Source organism: Caretta caretta, chromosome 7, assembly GCF_965140235.1.
Source record: "Caretta caretta isolate rCarCar2 chromosome 7, rCarCar1.hap1, whole genome shotgun sequence".
Classification (NCBI taxonomy): Eukaryota; Metazoa; Chordata; order Testudines; family Cheloniidae; genus Caretta; species Caretta caretta.
The window spans coordinates 36,335,924-36,352,966 of record NC_134212.1 but is presented as its reverse complement, the minus strand read 5'-3'; the positions used below and the strand labels follow the sequence as shown (position 1 = coordinate 36,352,966).

The 17,043-nt window shown below is 41.5% G+C and overlaps 1 protein-coding gene and 1 long non-coding RNA gene across 9 annotated transcripts in view; one reads left to right on the top strand and one right to left on the bottom strand.

Moving 5' to 3' along the window:
* The window catches only part of LOC142072734 (uncharacterized), a 30,914-nt gene extending 30,031 nt beyond the window's left edge, over positions 1-883 (top strand). Inside the window, exon 3 of the long non-coding RNA XR_012669276.1 lies at positions 659-883. This is a non-coding gene — a long non-coding RNA (uncharacterized LOC142072734). The remainder of the gene's footprint in view (positions 1-658) is intronic.
* IQSEC1 (IQ motif and Sec7 domain ArfGEF 1) overlaps positions 1-17,043 on the bottom strand; it is a 718,662-nt gene that overhangs the window by 696,439 nt on the left and 5,180 nt on the right. The gene's annotated exons all lie outside the window — the stretch shown is intronic.

Here is a 17,043-nt window from a genome sequence, read left to right as displayed (position 1 = left end):
AATTTAAAAAAAAAAAATTAAAAAAAAAAACCCACACCCTAAAATATATGTTTAAGGATGAAGGTTTTTTGTTTGTTTTTGACATCATTGCCAATAACATTGCTTTTCATTCAGTCAAGAGCACTATCAGCAGTAAAGTTGTACTTTGATTATTGTTTCAGATAATCTGCGCAAGTCAGCCAAGCCCCCAGGGGGAAAGAAATAGGTCTACCTGGAGTGCTTTTGACAGGATACAAATACCACATCCCCATTGGCTTGAAGAGACATTTATCCAGCCAATTAAACCTTCTAGCCTAGCTTGTGTCTAGAAGTCTACGTACAAGGGGTCGATAACAATTAATGAACAACAACAAAATGGTCAGTTCTAATTCATTATAATACATTTGTAACTCAGAACTACGTAGTAATTCATAATTGTAGTGATAATTACAGAATTTCCCTACAATCATTAATGTACTCCAATCACACACAGCCCCCCCCCCCCAGATGCTCCTGGAAACTGTACAGTAATGCAGAATATAAAAGAAGCATAACAATGTGAGAAAACCACCCTATAAAAGAAACATACTGTCGCTCACTATGTGAAACTGGTTTAACATTTTCAAAAATAATCTGCTAATTTTTTATATGGGTGACATCAAGCTCTAATTTTTTAAAGTGGCATTTGATGACCGGGTGCACAGCAGAAGCAGGCAGCACATTAATGGAGTGAGAGAAGACCAGGAAGCCGGACGGAGCCTGAACCATCTTCTGCCACCACTGTCTTCTCCTCCCAGCTGTTCTACAGAAAGGTACCACAGCAAGGTAAGCAGTGAGAGCAAAGGAAGAACAGCTTGACTGCTTGCAATTCTTCTGCCACAGAACCTCCTGGCAGCCAGGAGGAGAAGCTGCAGGGGAGTTCCTGCCCCCCTGCCAGATGCATGATATCCCAGCAAGAATGTGGGGACGTGTGACAGGGATGCCACTTGTGTATTATTTAAGATGACTAACATCTGGCAGCCCTGCTTCAGGGTGCCAAAGCTTCGGAAATGTCAAGCCCTCTGTTTCTTCAGTTGGGTACAGTCCTTAACCTCTCCATGCCTCAGATTCCCCATATGTAAAATAGGTATAATACTTTACTACTCAGCAGCATGGGGAGGCTTACAAATATTTATAAAAGTGCTCAGAGATTCTGAGATGAGAGGCGCTGTAGATGGGCATCATATGAATATACTGTGTGCTTTATAAAGCCTGACATGCACCCATTTTCTGTAACTATAGAAATGTGATCATTAGAACTATTGCTGTTTCTCGATTTTGGTTTCTCATTTGCATTGTTTGCTCCTTTTGTACTATATACTTGTAAGCAGTGTCAGGATGAGCTCCACCCTGACATCTGGTGTGAGGTGTGGCAAGTTGTGGAAAAGAACTTCAGGGGCCGATCTCATTTGCATAGGCACACCCACCCTGCCCAGAATGAGGCCATAGCTGCCCAAATGGTCACTTTGGCTGCTGTGGGATCCCCAGTGTCTCTGTTATTGGGGCAGGAAGAATAAATTGTTATTATCCTGATTATGGGAACTGTGCTTGGAACTGTACTTGGCCTTTTGTTATGATGGAGGGACTCACCATCAACTAAGTAGCACTCGCTAGGCAAGGGTCATGGGTTCCAAAACTCTGTGAATTAAGAGAGGCTGGGAACAAGTATTAATACTTGGTGGCATGGGCCCCTTGGTGAGGGCCTTACATGCTAATTGCACTTCCTCCTCTTTCCACTGTGGAATATCAGAGCTAATTTTGATTTCATTAGAAGTCTAGTTACAGGCTGCTGAGCTCACTTTGGGCTAATAGTGCACCAGCACTGAGGCTCCCCTACTACAAGCTGAATTCACCGAAGAACTGAACTGACTAAGAGCTGAAATCACTGAGTGTTGTGTTAAGTAGTGGGGGAGCCTGAAGATATATTGTGGAGCAGTCTGCGGGACGGCTGGAGTGCCTTGTGGACAGGCTGGTGGAGCAGTTCGTAGGACAGTGGGAGCTGCTGGTAGGACGCGGAGCAGTTTGTGGGACGGCGGGAGCTGCTTGTGGGTCGCGGAGCTGAGCGAAGCAGTTCGTGGGGTGGCTAGCAGAGCGGAACGAAGCGAAGGCCTATGGAGCTGTGGGGTGGTCAGTTTCAGATCATGTAAGGTGCCTCTTACCCCCATCCCATCTCCACCCAGGTTGGGAGGTAAAGCTCCGCAGATAAACATTCGAACTCTGGGGCTGCCCTGACCAGGGACAGAGACTTTTGGGTCATTGGACTTTTGGGACTTTGGGTGATTTGGGGTTGCTGGACTCAAGAACCAAGGGGAAAGGGGCATGCCCCAATTTGCTTGGGGCGGGTTTTTTTGCTCATGGGTTGTGTTATGAATCCTGTTGGTGGTGTTTCCCCAACATAATGCCACATTGTTTCTCTCTGTTATTAAAAGGCTTTTTGCTACACTCAGACTATGTACTTGCGAGAGGGGAAGTATTGCCTCTTGGAGGCGCCCAGCGGGGGTGGTATATATTTGTCCCAGGTCACTGGGTGGGGGCTCGAGCCGGTTTGCATTGTGTTATTGGAATGGATCCCCTAGATATTGAACCCGGCCCTTGTTGCTGCCAACTCTGATGGGCAGAAGGGTTACATACTGATTACTCTGGCACACAATACAAGTCAGAACCAACCACCCAAAAAAACTGAATGGAGAGATCAAAATAGAAAAGTGATAAATCATGCATGATGCTTAGAACTGGGTGAAGCTTTTCAGCTGAAACTTCCCCCCCTCCCGAAACAATGCAGATCCGGATAAACCCAAAACAAGTTACCAAAACTGATCCAAATTCACAAAATGTTTGGGTAAAAAAAAAATTGCAAGTGTCTAAACAAACTGAAATCATCAAAATGAAACATTTAAATTTTTCAGGCTAAGTTCACAAGGGGATTTAGGTGCCATTCATAAAATACAGGTGGGAAGAAGTGGTCATAGGGCACTGCCTTTCACCTTTAGCCCTGTGGTTAAGGGACTCATCTCAGATATAGGAGACCCTGGAGCAAGGACTTGAACTCAGGTCTGCCCCTCCCAGGCAAGTCCCCTACCCATCAAGCTACAGGGGTGGGTCTAAATCTCACCTGTTGAAGCTTTTCCACAAGGAGGAGAGGGAGAGGGAGACTCTCTATAGGCTGGTGGTTAGGGCACCACTGAGGGCAGGAAAGGGGAAAAGGAGCTGGGTTCTAGTTCCTGATCCAATTCCTGAATTATTTCTACAAAGTGGAGCAGACACACATTTATGACAAGTTAGTCCTTTAGACATCAAAGCCTCTGAAAGAAGGATTCTGCAAAGTAATGTTTTCATTATGTTGATCTTTAGAAGACAATCGTTGTCTAGAATTTTTTTTCCTTCCTAAAAGTCTGAGTCTCCCTGCTCACTTCATGCTGTTTTAAACAGCATGTTCTTTTCACCATCCTCCCATATGCACCAATTACGTAGAAAATATTCCTTTACCAAGTAATATGCTCACCAATCCAGAGATGCTCTGTTTTACATGGGTGCAATGCCCAAAGATTACATGCACACCCCATATGTTTAGCGTTCTCACAAATGGCATAACATTATCAGGAACTAGCAAAAGGTGGAAATTCCTTGAATCCTGGAGTGACACACCGCCCGCACACCCACACCCAGTACTTACCAAGTGGACAACCTATTAGTGTCAGACTGCTAAATTCCCATTTGAATATTTTTTTAAATGTAGCTGCTGACCTAACCAATAACCATATTTGAAAATAATTCAGACTCAGAGACTGCACCTTCCATTTATTTAAAATAAAACTGTATAAATGTGGCAGAGCATTATAAATATTGCTAGTCCCGGAGACATCTAACTTTCATGGAATCTTGAGATGTTCGGAGTGCTATAATTCCCTTTGGCTGTAATGAGAGCCAAGGTACAGAGCAATTCTTAGGGTCTGGTACATAAGAGAGCATCAGAGGCCCTATCTGTAGCCAAGAAGTATTTTTTTTTAAATTGTTATTTCAGTGGGAACACAACTCTATTTCATGTGACCCTGGGTACTAGTGATGGTCTTCTGTGTTGCCATAAAGAAGGCTTTTGTTAGATTCCCACTCCTTTATTCCCCAACCTGTTAGAAGCAATAAGTGCTGCAAAGGTCATTGGGGAAAAGGAGTGCCTTGCACCTCTCCAACCTCCAATAGACCAGGGGTTCTCAAATTGGGGGTCGGGACCCCTCTGGGGGTCACAAGGTTATTATATGTGGGGTTGCGAGTTGTCAGCCTCTATCCCAAATCCCACTTTGCATCCAGCATTTATAATGGTGTTAAATATATTTTAAGTGTTTTTAAGTTATAAGGGGTGGGGGGAGGTCACACTCAGAGGCTTACTATGTGAAAGGGGTCACCTGTACAAAAGTTTGAGAACCACTACAATAAACTGAACTTCAATAACCTCTATCCAGTTTCCTCTGCTTCAACTTTGAACCTGCAGAGCCATTACAGAACACAATCATCAGTAATTAACTTCATTTTAATAATTTTTGCATACAATGAACCCAACAGCTGGGAATGGGCACTCCATTCATAACCCATCTAAAATACTTCAGACTTTGCCCCTACTCATCTGTGAACTAGACTCTTCTTTTGGCAGGCATTCCCTTACTAGCAAACCTGTAGAATGGACCAGGTAACATGCTACCTCAGTAACAGCACTTTGTACCATGGTGATGGGCATCTTTGAAATCCATCAAATAAAGACCAATATCATCCTCTTAACACCACAACAAATAGTTTCAAATTCAAAACAAAAACCATTGAAAAAAGGGGCAGGGGAAGTGGCTAAAAGGGATGGTAATAAATGTAGGGAACACCCATGAAAAAAGTATTAATCCTTCCTCACTTTTTAGAAGCACCTTAAGTACCCAATCTAATTCCATTGCATTTCAATGAGGAGTCCCATGGACATGACACTGAAGTAGGCATCAGGAGACCTGAGCTTAGTTTCCAGCTCTGACACTGAACTGCTGTGTGACCTTGGGCATTTTTCCCTTCTCTGCCGCGGTTTTTCCTCTTATCCTTCGTCTCTTTACTATTTAGAGAGAGAATACCTCATGGCAGGGACATGCTCTCATTGACTGAGTTTACACAGTGCCTGGCACAATGGGACCCTGAGTTCAGTTAGGAACAGTGTAACACAAATACAGGCACTTTGGTCAGGCCTTAAATGAGGTGAGTTTCAAAAGAAGAGCAAGTTCTATGCTGCAGGCAGAGCCCAGGGCAATGGCAATTTGAGGAACTAGGAATGTAAAGGAGAATCTCTGAAATTTTTAAAGTAGGTTTCTAGCCTTCAAGAAAGAAAGAGAGAAAGAAAAAAGTACACATGAAGACTGGCTTTCATTTCAAAGCATATGTCATCTGATTATTAGAGCTGAAGGAAACAAGCTGCTGTACTCCACCTCTGCATAAGCAATAGTGTGTGTTCATAACAGAGAGTGCTCACTCACATCACTTCTCATATAAAGTAAGTCAATTAAGTTTGCAGTGTGTCTGGATCACTCTTCCAGAAATCCTCAGGCCAGTCCTATGCATAATGGTGGTCAGGAAATGATTAAAAAGTTGGTGAAGAAAGGAATTGGGGGGGGGGGGTTGGTTGGTTGGTTTGGGTAGGTAGGTGAGGGAAGAAAATGGGCATGGAAAATTGCCCAAAAATGCTAAGGCCAGTTCTAAAGCAAAGGTGAGGAAACCCTACAGAGACTTCAGATAGGATGTTGAGAAGGACCCTTGAACTGCCAGGGCCAATAACTATGAGCAAAAAGTTCAAAGAGCAGGTCCCCAAAATAGCCATGACCAACATGTTTAAAAGCCTTTTAAAAAACAAAACAAAAAAACCAGTCCCATCCCATATGCCACACATGCCAATTTAGAAAGTCAAATCTCTACTTTATAAGCAGCAAGTGAAAACAGTCCAATCACAGGAGTTCAGCCACAGGCCTGACAATCATGATCACAGCACAAGTAGATAGGAAACTGGAGGGAAATAAAACATGCTGCTTGTAATTTCTATAAAATAGCTTAACACTCCCTTCCCTTGAAAACACTCAGTGAGGGGAAAAAGGGTACAGAAAGGATTTATTTCTCATGGATAGGTACAGGAACGGGAGAGGGTGAGGTAAGCCTTCAAATCTGGTAGACCTCAAAGACAAACATGAAAAGTCAGGCCTCACCACCTCAGAGGGCCAGCCCATAGATAGGCAACCCTGGCAGCACAACTTTCTCAGGAGCTAAAACCCCTTTCAGAACAACTCGAGAAGGTGCTCATGATCTTAGAGAAGGTGGGCATCCATTCCTGGTGCCCGGGAGAATGCTTACTACTTGGCAAGCCTGGATTGTTAATAAAAGACCATCTAATCAGATCAATTTATAAACAGCATGTTTCAATCCCACAAGTCATTAAAAACCTCTCGTTCATGAATTTTCCACAGAACCTGCAGATGTTTCCAGTGACTAGAAATCCATTGAAAATACAGGATCCCAGAAAAACACTATAGAATTCAAGAAAATAAAAGTTACTCTTACCTCCGCCGCATCTTTTCCAATTATTCCAAAGAGGAGAATATTTTAATACCAAAATAATAGCAGTTCAGCTTTACTGATGTGCAATATGAATGTTTTTGTCTGTCCTCCCATTCATCAGAAAAGTTTAGTTACAACTCTCCCATTGAAATGCAAATAATGTAAGCAATTTTTGATCAATTTCTACAGGAAATTACTCTAATAGAAGAATTCTCATTGCTGTATTATTTATAAATAATATCCCATTCAATCCACACAGATGTCTTCAGCCCTCTCTCATTTCCTTTGTATATGTATTAGAGTAATGTTGTATGGAAGTAAGGGTTTTTGTTTGCTTGTTTTAAGGAAAGATAAAGTTAAGGAAGTGGTAAAAAAAATTATCCTGAATGAAATAGTGCTCAGCATTGCCAAATAATGGATAATGACTCAAGGCCACATCATGCCATTGATCAATCCAGTGTTCTATTTAAAAACTAATATTCTCATATGACCGTCAGTCCTTTTTGAAAGTTGGGCTCTGACAAGTAATTATACCAAATTTGCAGAAAAACTGTACTTACTCAAATTCTAGTTTTGATCTCTTTACTATAGAGTACCTCCCAGCTGAATTATTTTTGTAAAATTAGTGACAAGAACAATGCAGTTTATACAGTGTAATTGCCAGTTTCAGTAGGAGGTTTTAAAAGCAAGAGATTGCTCAAAATATTACACCCCATTCTGACATACTTACCCAGGGAGCGTTGGGGCAGGCGGGCGCAGACCTTCTGCTGTAGTCAATGGTAATTATTGAAGATAATCGTTGTAAGGATGTCAGGACTCAGACCATGGCATGATTTGTCTGATCAACATCATTTTAAAAAAGGAAGGCATGGGTTCAAACAGATTTGAGTTTCAGAAGTGTAGTACTACACTTCTCTAGGTCATCTGCAATAGAACAGTTTTTACTACTACAGTGAAACATCAGCAGACAAGTCTTCTGCATTAACATGGTAACTTGTCAGCCCAGCTTTGATACTTGGAAAGATACTGAAACAAATAATTAAACAATCAGTTTATAAGCATCTAGAGGATAAGAAGGATTTGTCAAGAACAAATCATTCCAGACCAATCTAATTTCCTTCTTTGACATGGCTACTAGCCTAATGGGTAGGTGGAAACTGAGAATGTGATATATCTTGATTTTATTAAGGCTTTTTACATACTCCCACATGACATTCTCATAAGCAAACTAGGGAAATATAGTCTAGATGATATTACTTGAAAATGGGTGCAAAACTAGTTGAAAAGCCACAATCAAAGAGTAGTTATCAATACCTTGCTGTTAAACAGGGGCGGGGAGAGACTTATCTAGTGATATTCCTCGGCGGTAGGGTGACCGGACATCCTGCTATTAGGGGATTTGTCTTACATAAACAACTATATCCTCCCCAACCTTCCGCCCCCCCCCCCCCCCCAAAAAAAAGTGTCCCAATTTTTCACACTTTCTGTCTGATCACCCTACACAGGGGTCTGGTACTGCTGAACATTTTCATTAGTGACTTGGATAATGGAGAGGAGATTATGCTTATAAAATATGCACAGAACACCAAGCTGGAATGGGATGCTAGCACTTTGAGGGACAGGGTTAGAATTCAAAATGACCTTGACAAATTAGAGAATCTGTATGAAATCAAGATGAAATTCAATAAAGACAGGAAGAAAAAAAAATCAACACACACAATTACAAAATGTGGAATGATTGTCTAGGCAGTAGTATTGCAGAAAAAAAATCAATCCGCTGGTTAAAGTGGATTGCATATTTAATAGGAGTCAAAAACGTGATGCAGTTGGAAAAAAGGCAGTTATCTTTCTGGGGTATATTAACAGGAGTTAGACACATATTGTCAGACACAGGAGAAAATTGTTCCACTCTACTCACCATTGGTGAGGTCTCACCTCGAGTACTGTGTTTAGTTTTGGTCTTTCCAATTTGTCCATCTTTCCTAAAGTGTGAAGAGTCCAGAGGAGAGCAACAGAAATGATGCAGTCAGAGGTTTAGAAAACCTGATCTATGTGGAAAGGTTAAAAAAAAAAACAAACCCTAAACATATCCAATCTTGGGGGACTTGATAATGGTCTTCAAATATGTTAAGGGCTCTTATAAAGAGGATGGTAGCTAATTTTCTCCTTCCATGTCCACTGAAAATATGACAAGTAGTAATCAGTTTAATCTGCAGCAAGCAAGATTTAAATTAGAAAGTTTTCCATAATATCTAACTTTAAAAATACTGGAATAGGTTGCGTAGAGAGGTTGTGGAATCCTTGTCATTGGAGGTTGTTAAGAACAGGTTAGACAAAAACCTGTCAGGGATGGTCCAGGTCTACTTGGTCCTGCCTCAGCATGAGGGGCTGGACTAGATACCTCTTGAACTCCCTTCCAGCCCTACATTTCTATGATTTTACAGTTAGGATAGAATCAATGTGGTGGGATTAGTCTATCCTTAGCCATTTTATGTTTATTTTCTTTCCAGTGTTACGGATGTAATTAAAATTGGAAGCGAGTGTCTTTTCATTTCAATAAATCAAACATTCTGACTTGTACTGGAGCTCATCAAAAGAGATTTGGTTTATATACCAGTTTCGGAGACTAATCTGTTATCTAGGGAACAGTGAACTACTGCTAACAAGCCAGCAGAGGGAGCACAAATCACTATTTTATATGACAGGTTTCAGAGTAGCAGCCGTGTTAGTCTGTATTCGCAAAAGGAACCGGAGTACTTGTGGCACCTTAGAGACTAACCGATTTATTTGAGCATGAGCTTTCATGAGCTACAGCTCACTTCATTGGATGCATTCAGTGGAAAAAATACAGTGGGGAGATTTATATACACAGAGAACATGAAACAATGGGTGTTACCATACACACTGTAAAGACAGTGATCACTTAAGGTGAGCTATTGAAATAGTGGCAATTGTAGCTTTTGTAGGATTTCACCCAGAATTATACAGTACTTAAAAAAAACCACCCCCTCTCTCGAATGACAATATGTAGCACTTATACATAGCACTTTCCACCCAGAGTTCTGAAAACACTTTATAAAAAGTGGGTAAAATGGCAATGCTAATGTTTAAGAATGGACAAGTCAACAGTCAATTATCATCCTTGTGCTCAAGCTTTTACAGGGCCAAACAAGAATTCATTGTCAGAGCTGGAAAGAGAACCCACTCCTCATAACTTCTCTTTCTGCATTTCATCCATAGAACCATACTGTTAAATATTCAGTCAAGGCAAAGGGACATACTCTACTAGATGAGATCCTCAGCTCATGTAAGTCAGCGTAGCTCTATTGTCTTCAATGGAGCTACACTGATTTACACCAGCTGAGAATCTTCCTATCATTTCACAGAAAGGTAGGTAAATAGAAATCACCCAAGTTTCAGAGTAACAGCCGTGTTAGTCTGTATTCGCAAAAAGAAAAGGAGTACTTGTGGCACCTTAGAGACTAACCAATTTATTTGAGCATGAGCTTTCGTGAGCTACAGCTCACTTCATCGGCGACTCCTTGTCCTTGTGGAAAGGACAACACTCCCCCACAAACGCACACAACCACTGAAGTCTAAAACCAACAGTCACAGAATGCACAACTCATTTGAATCCTCCTTGACTCATGCTGCTCAATCTTCCACCAAGGCCCAGTCCAAATGGTCTGTGTTTCTAGTTTAACAACTCTGCAGGGGGGGAACATCAAAATGGAGCAACGGTACAGAGCAGAATTAAATTTGATAACCCATTTGTTTATAGTTTGGATAAGCATTGACCATGGGCTGGAGTGGTGGCAATAGTAACAGTCTACAGATATTTGATGAGCGCAGACACCGAGGAGAGAGATGATTATAGCATAATGAACGGGGAGCATAAATGGAAATAACAGAATGAAACAGAGAGGAAAAACTTGGGCCGGATGTCTGGAAAGAGTATTTCCTGCTTGTGAGATTTATTAGCCTGTGGAATAGTCTGTCCAGGGATTCGTCCACAGAGGGAGGACAGGGAATGGCGCCACCACTTCCTGTCAGAGAAGGGTAGCAGCATTCAGGTTTGAAGGCACTCAGGAAGCATGCTGAATCAGGATATTTCCTGGGTATAGAGCCCTGTGCAGGCCTAGTGTAGAGCCTGCAGTGGGACCAGGATCCCATAGGTCCTGCAGGATCTGCTGCCATAATAGCAGGAGTGGTATTAAAATAGTCCTGCCCAGGGCTCTAAGGTACACATTGCCCACTTAGACTGCCTATGCCCTGGCCAACTCTAGGTTCACACAGGAAGGTACTGCAGGCAGTTTGCACTGCTGCAGCCAGTCTAGGCAGATTTTCTGCCTCTAAGGGCTATGGCCTGACCTAGAGTAATGAATCTGGCTCAGTGAATCCAATTTAAAATCTCTGGCCATTACATGAATAAAGGCCTCCAAATTTCATTTTACAGCCAGTAAAACTAATTTTTTTGAGATGCTGGTTTGCAAAGAGAATTTCATAATGTATCAAGTTTAAATTTAATAATTTACTTCCCTTGTCAGTATGCCATAAGGAAAAACTCTCAAATGCCACATTCTCGCTCATAGCTTCCACCATCTGCCACTAAAACAAGGCTTTCCCAATAGATAGATTCCTTTGAGTCTGATGTATTTTGTCCATCCACTTCAAGTTTTCAAAAACAAGCTGCAACTTGTTTCTAGCTAGGAGACATCTTCCTCAGTGGATGATGGAAGTCTGTCTCTCCCCCGCCAAAAAAACCTCCAAGAATATCCTTCTACTAAAAAGAATCAAACCTGCAAATAAGTGTCTGTTGCTTTTATGCCTGCATTTTATTTGTTTCACTGAGACGTTAATTATGTGGCAGACTCTTAAAAAGGAGAGGGGGTAACAAATGTTAGCATCTCAGACTCAATAATGTATAATAATAATAATGTTTTCTGCAAAAGTAGCATCACTAAGTACACTTTTTCCCTCTCCATTTTTGCACATTTTAAATGACTTATTGCTTACCTTGAGATAGCACCTTTCCTCTAAAAGGATCTAAAAGCACTTTGTTGGCACATGGGAACAACTACAAACAGAACTCAGCAGCCATTAGTATATGTACAGAAACATTGCACAACCCTTATTTTAATCTATTGACATTGCAAGGTAGAATGCAATTGCCCAGATTTAAATTTGTCCACGTCACATAGGCCAGCAACCTTCATGCCACAATATCTTGGTAGTAGTAACTATAGTTGTCAGGATCAGTCCTTGGTTTTATGTGTCACCCAAAAGATGCAAAGTCAACAAGACACCAACTTGGGGCCCTGGTTCTACATGGAGAAAGAAAATTGCTAATGTCAGGCAGGTTTTCTTTGAGATCTCCCCCATCCAAGTCAGGGGTGAAAGTGAGCTAGTACGGCGGACAGGTAAGGACCAGCCCGCCCCTTTTGCCTCCCCTGTCGGCGGCCCTGCTGGTAGGATCCGTACCGGCAGGGCTGCCGATGGGGTGGGGGTGGGGGGTACAGCAACATTAAAGCGCTGCCGTGGCAAAGGACACTGTAGCGCTCTAACGTCCCTGCCCCTTTTGCGCTCCCCCGGCCGCCGATGGGCCTGGGGCGGGGGCAAAGGGAGCAGCTGTCCTAGGGGCGGCAATTTAAAAGGGCCCATGGCATCCCAGGCCCTTTAAATCAACGGGAGCCCCGGGCGGCATGGAAGGGCTGGCTGGGGGATGCTGAGACCCCCAGCCCCGCCTGGGCCCCCCCCACTGCCCCCTACTGTAAGTGTCCTCAGTTACTTTCACCCCGATCCAAGTACTGAACAAACCCATAGCTGGCAAATTGAAAAAATCCACAGCTCAGCGTGGTACAATATTGTTCACAAAAGGTTGTGGCGGGAGGCAGGTACAGAACTTATTACGGTTTACAGTTTTTCTTCGCTGACAGAAATTGTCTCTCCCCCTCTTTGAACTCCTGTTTTAACAGCTGTTTTGGCCTCGTCTATGCAAGGCTACACAAACTTGCTCCAGCTAATTAAATTTGTGCAAACCCTTATGTGGGCACACTCGTAGGCACTGACTCTGTGGGTGCTACGGGGCTCAAGCACCCATGGAAAAACAATAGTGGGTGCTTAGCACCCAGAAGTCAGAGCTTGAGTGTGGAATTGGTGTGTTCTGTGCTGCTGCTAAAAACTTCTGCCCTTGGGGCGGAGAGTTTGTTTATAGACAGAGGCAGGGTGATTAAGAAAACAAAAGCATTGTCATTAAATGAAATGAAGGATCCTTAGATGATCCTGAAAGCATTCCCAGACACTCCAGTTAAAAGAAAGGAAACAAAGTGTAGGAATAAATGGTCCCTTTTCTGAATGGAGAGAGGTAAATAGTGGTGTCCCACGAGGGGCTTCTACTGGTCTGGGACCAGTGCTGTTCAACATACTCATAAACTATCTGCAAAAGGAGTAAATAGTGAGGTGGCAAAATTTGCATATGATACAAAATTATTCAAGATAGTTAAGTCCAAAACAGACTGCAAAGAGTTACAAAGGGATCTCACAAAACTTGGTGACTTGGCAACAAAATGGCAGATTAAATGCAAAGTAATGCACATGGCAAAATATAATCCTAACAAAATATACAAAATGATGGTGCCTAAATTAGCTGTTGACTCCAAGATCTTTCTTGATGGGTATTTGCAGTACTCTGAAAGCACTAGGTTTCCAGAATACTGCAAATTCATAAGATCCTTCTCACTGTGCCTGTATCATCCTGATCTGTGGAATGCTCATTCTCCTGCTTCAGAAGATTTAAAAATTATCTCTAGTCATCAATGGAACAGACAACTGAATAATGTAGCTGTCCTTAACGTGCATCCAAATAGTACCAGGGAACCTAGATGTAAATAAAATTGCTGACAGTTTCATCCAGAAAGCTACAGTGAAACATATGTTCCCAGTGTCAGCAGAATGAAGAGTCTCATTTAAGAGCCCAATTTTCAGAACTGCTGAGCACCTGCTGCTTTCATTAAGGTCAGCTGGTGCCATGGGTGCTCCATATGCACTAAGATTTTGAAACTGGTTTTAGACACAACATTGTGTTACAGTATTTGGCACCTTTTGTCATGTTTGTTTTTTAACCCTCAGTGCAGTCTTTTGTTTAACAGTTTCCTTTGGGGGAGTACATTCAGCTTTTCCCTCAGATGTTCAGGGCCAGTGGTGACGCCAGCATGCCATTTGCTGCTTACAGTAATTTTGTTTGTAGGATGCCAGCATAATGAAATAAAACCCTCTGGTATCCATCATTTGTAAAAATAAGTGGTCTCAGTGTCTCTTCACTTCATTTTAGAGATAGGTTACAAACATGAAGATTTTTAACAGACAATTTTGGTGAAGGAATAAAGATTTTTTTTCAAGATTCTAGTCTTCGGATATTTAACTTATCTTCATACTGCTTACTTACCTACATCTGTCTGACCGAACAAAATACCTCTGTATTTTACGACATGCAGTCTTTGGTTAATTCACATGTGTAAGTTGCATTAAGTTAATGAGATTCACATGTTCTCTTTTGGATATGCACATTCCCATGACTGAGCATTAAGTTCTTATCCTGGCAGCTCAGTAGCTATCTGTTTCTAGTTTAATTCTATTATATGTAGAACAGGAAGTTTAAAAAGTTTTATCTAAAAAAAATTTGAAACAATTGTCATTTTATATTTTGGTTAATACTGACTACATCCTGCATTTGCAGAAAGGTAAAGGTCGGAAAAGCATTCTATCGAATAGTAATTGATGGTGAGTTTTTTCCTATGACAGCTGCCAAGATTGATGCTGCTAAGAAACCAAAGACCTCCGTTGGGTGATACAACCCAAGCAATGGAACATAAGCTACCTCACACCTACAGACTGCCTCATCCCTGCTTTGTAGAGGCCCTCTAGGAACAAGAAATCAGGTTAGACGCGACACTAATGCAGTTTTTGGCATCTCTACCGAGATGGCATTAAGTGCTAAACTTGCTGGCTAATAGTAACACATGAAACTACAAACTTATTTAAGCTGCCTTGATCTGGTAACCATGTCTCGAAGTCTAATCTCAGGGTACTAGTTCACACTATACAGAGGCCTCAGTTGAGACAGACAATATTTTCTAATAAGATAGAGGTGTTTTACTGCTATAAATTGTGATTGATCTATAAATTCAGTGCCAACCTAAGAGTTTAAGTAGTACTTGTTTAGCTGGGTTTTTTTTACTTTCCATTATTTGCAGTACATTATAAACAGCCCATAACAAACAGGTCCCCACTCAAGGCATGCAGAGAGAGATGGAGGAGGGGGAAGAGAAATTACTTTTGTTTTGTTTTTTTAAGTATGTGGAAAACATCAGTTCTCCTCCCCCATCTTCTTCGTCATTCAAGCTGGTAAAAAACAGATGACTAAACATTGCACCTGAGCTGATAAATTTTAAACAGTTTTGCAATCCTGGAATAACTCCTGTACATACAGTTACACAGCATCTGAAGAGATCCTAAAAGCACTTTATAACATTCACATAGCGGATAAAGTAGCATTATTAAATCTGATCGCTTAAGCAAGTACTATTTTTTTGTCAACAGATAGAGGATGTGAGCTGGAGCTGTAATTTTTGGAAAGCTTTCCTGTTTTCCCCCATCTATATGTTAAGTGAAACAGATCAACTGAAAATTAGACTTGTGCTCCTTGTTGAGATGAGTACCCATTGTTATTGTTAATATATTGGTTCATTACCCCCAGTATAAAGCCTTATAATCAACTAGTCTATCAGCAGCCCCATTTGTTTATTCTAAGGTTAATTTTATAGTCATTTGCTGTTTCTGAACCAAGTGATGCAGCACTAAAAGTAAGTTGTCTGGCGTAGTGTCTTCCCAGTGAGACTCAAATCACCCCCAACAAAAACAAAACACACTAACAATGGAAATGGGAGCATCCATTAGACTGTCTCCATTTAGATCTTTTATACAAGTAAGGACCCAACCTAGAATACTTTTACTGTTTTGGGGAGTGACTATTTTCCACTAAAATTATTTGAATTATCAATAGTGGTTTCAAGATATCAAACAATAGGAGGTTCTTCAGCTATGCCTGTGCTCCTGAAATGTTTAACTAATTTAGGCTATATGCTCTATTTTGGTAATGAGAAGACAGGGCTAAGGTCTTAAAAGTTAATACGTATCATAGGCATCCATCCAGGAAGTGTAATAAGCAGCTGTTCATATGGCTACATATGAGAACTGACCAGAAGTTTCCAAGTGAATGTTTTTCCATCAAAAAATGCCAATTTATTTGTCAATTCGGCTCCCAGGTAGAATTTCATTTTAAATTTTTTTTAAGTGTTCCAATTATTTCACAAATTTGGTTTTTGATTTCCCTTTCATGGAAAATGTCTACTTTTTGTTCCAAAATTGAACAAAAACTCCCCACTCCCTCCCCCTGGCAAAAAAAAACAACACACAAAAACCCAAAACCACCAAGACATGCATTCAGAATTTCCCTTCTATGGGAAATTCTGGTTTTCGACCAACCCTACTAATTATACCGAAAGAAGAGATTTTAGAACTCCAAATAACATGCAGTTATCATACATAACTCCTGACTGAAAACATCAAGGTCCAATTAAAACTAAATAAATAAAATCAGTATCACAATAGGACACACAGTGTTGAGAAAAGTGAGAGTGCAGCACTTCCACACAGTGGCAGCCACAGTTATATGCATGTTGCACAGTGTGTGTATCATTGGCCAGGGCAGGGCCACCCACGGGGGTAAGGGGCAGTTTGCCCAGAGAACCCCATTCAAGAGGCTCCCAAACCAAGGGGGTGGTGCGACCTGGCACACTGGGTTGCAACACCATCAATAAATTTTGCCCGGCAGCCCCTCCATCATGACAGGGAGTAGCCAGTCCAAATCTGAGTGGCTCCATGCTAAGTTAAAGTAAAAGTGGTTCAGACGTGTGTACCATATGAAAAAGTATCCCCCCTTCTTCTACTGTACATAGAGAAAAATTTTCAAGAGTGCTCTGCTATATCTGGGAATATATATACATACATTAAGTGGCTGGACTGTCAAGAGAGTATTCAGAACCCAGAAGCTCCTAAAGAGAAAACAGAAACTGCTGGCAGCAGAACTGTAATAGCCCAATGACTTTTTCCACAGTAATTTACCAAGGCAAGTCAAACTAGTACAAGCCCCATTTTGCACTGGGGCAGCATTGTCTACATTAGAGGCTGGCACCGATACTGATATTGTTCCCTAGTCTAGACAAACCCTTAAAATCTCCCTCATCACTTTTTGAAAACCTTCCTCCTTCAAGTTGTTAGAGGCCTGGGTATAAACTTCTTGAGGAGAAACTGAATTAAGGCACAGGCACTATGGGCCCATGCCTAAAGCCCTAGCTCCTAGAGTCATTAGATTACAACAGAATCTCAATGTTTCTTACT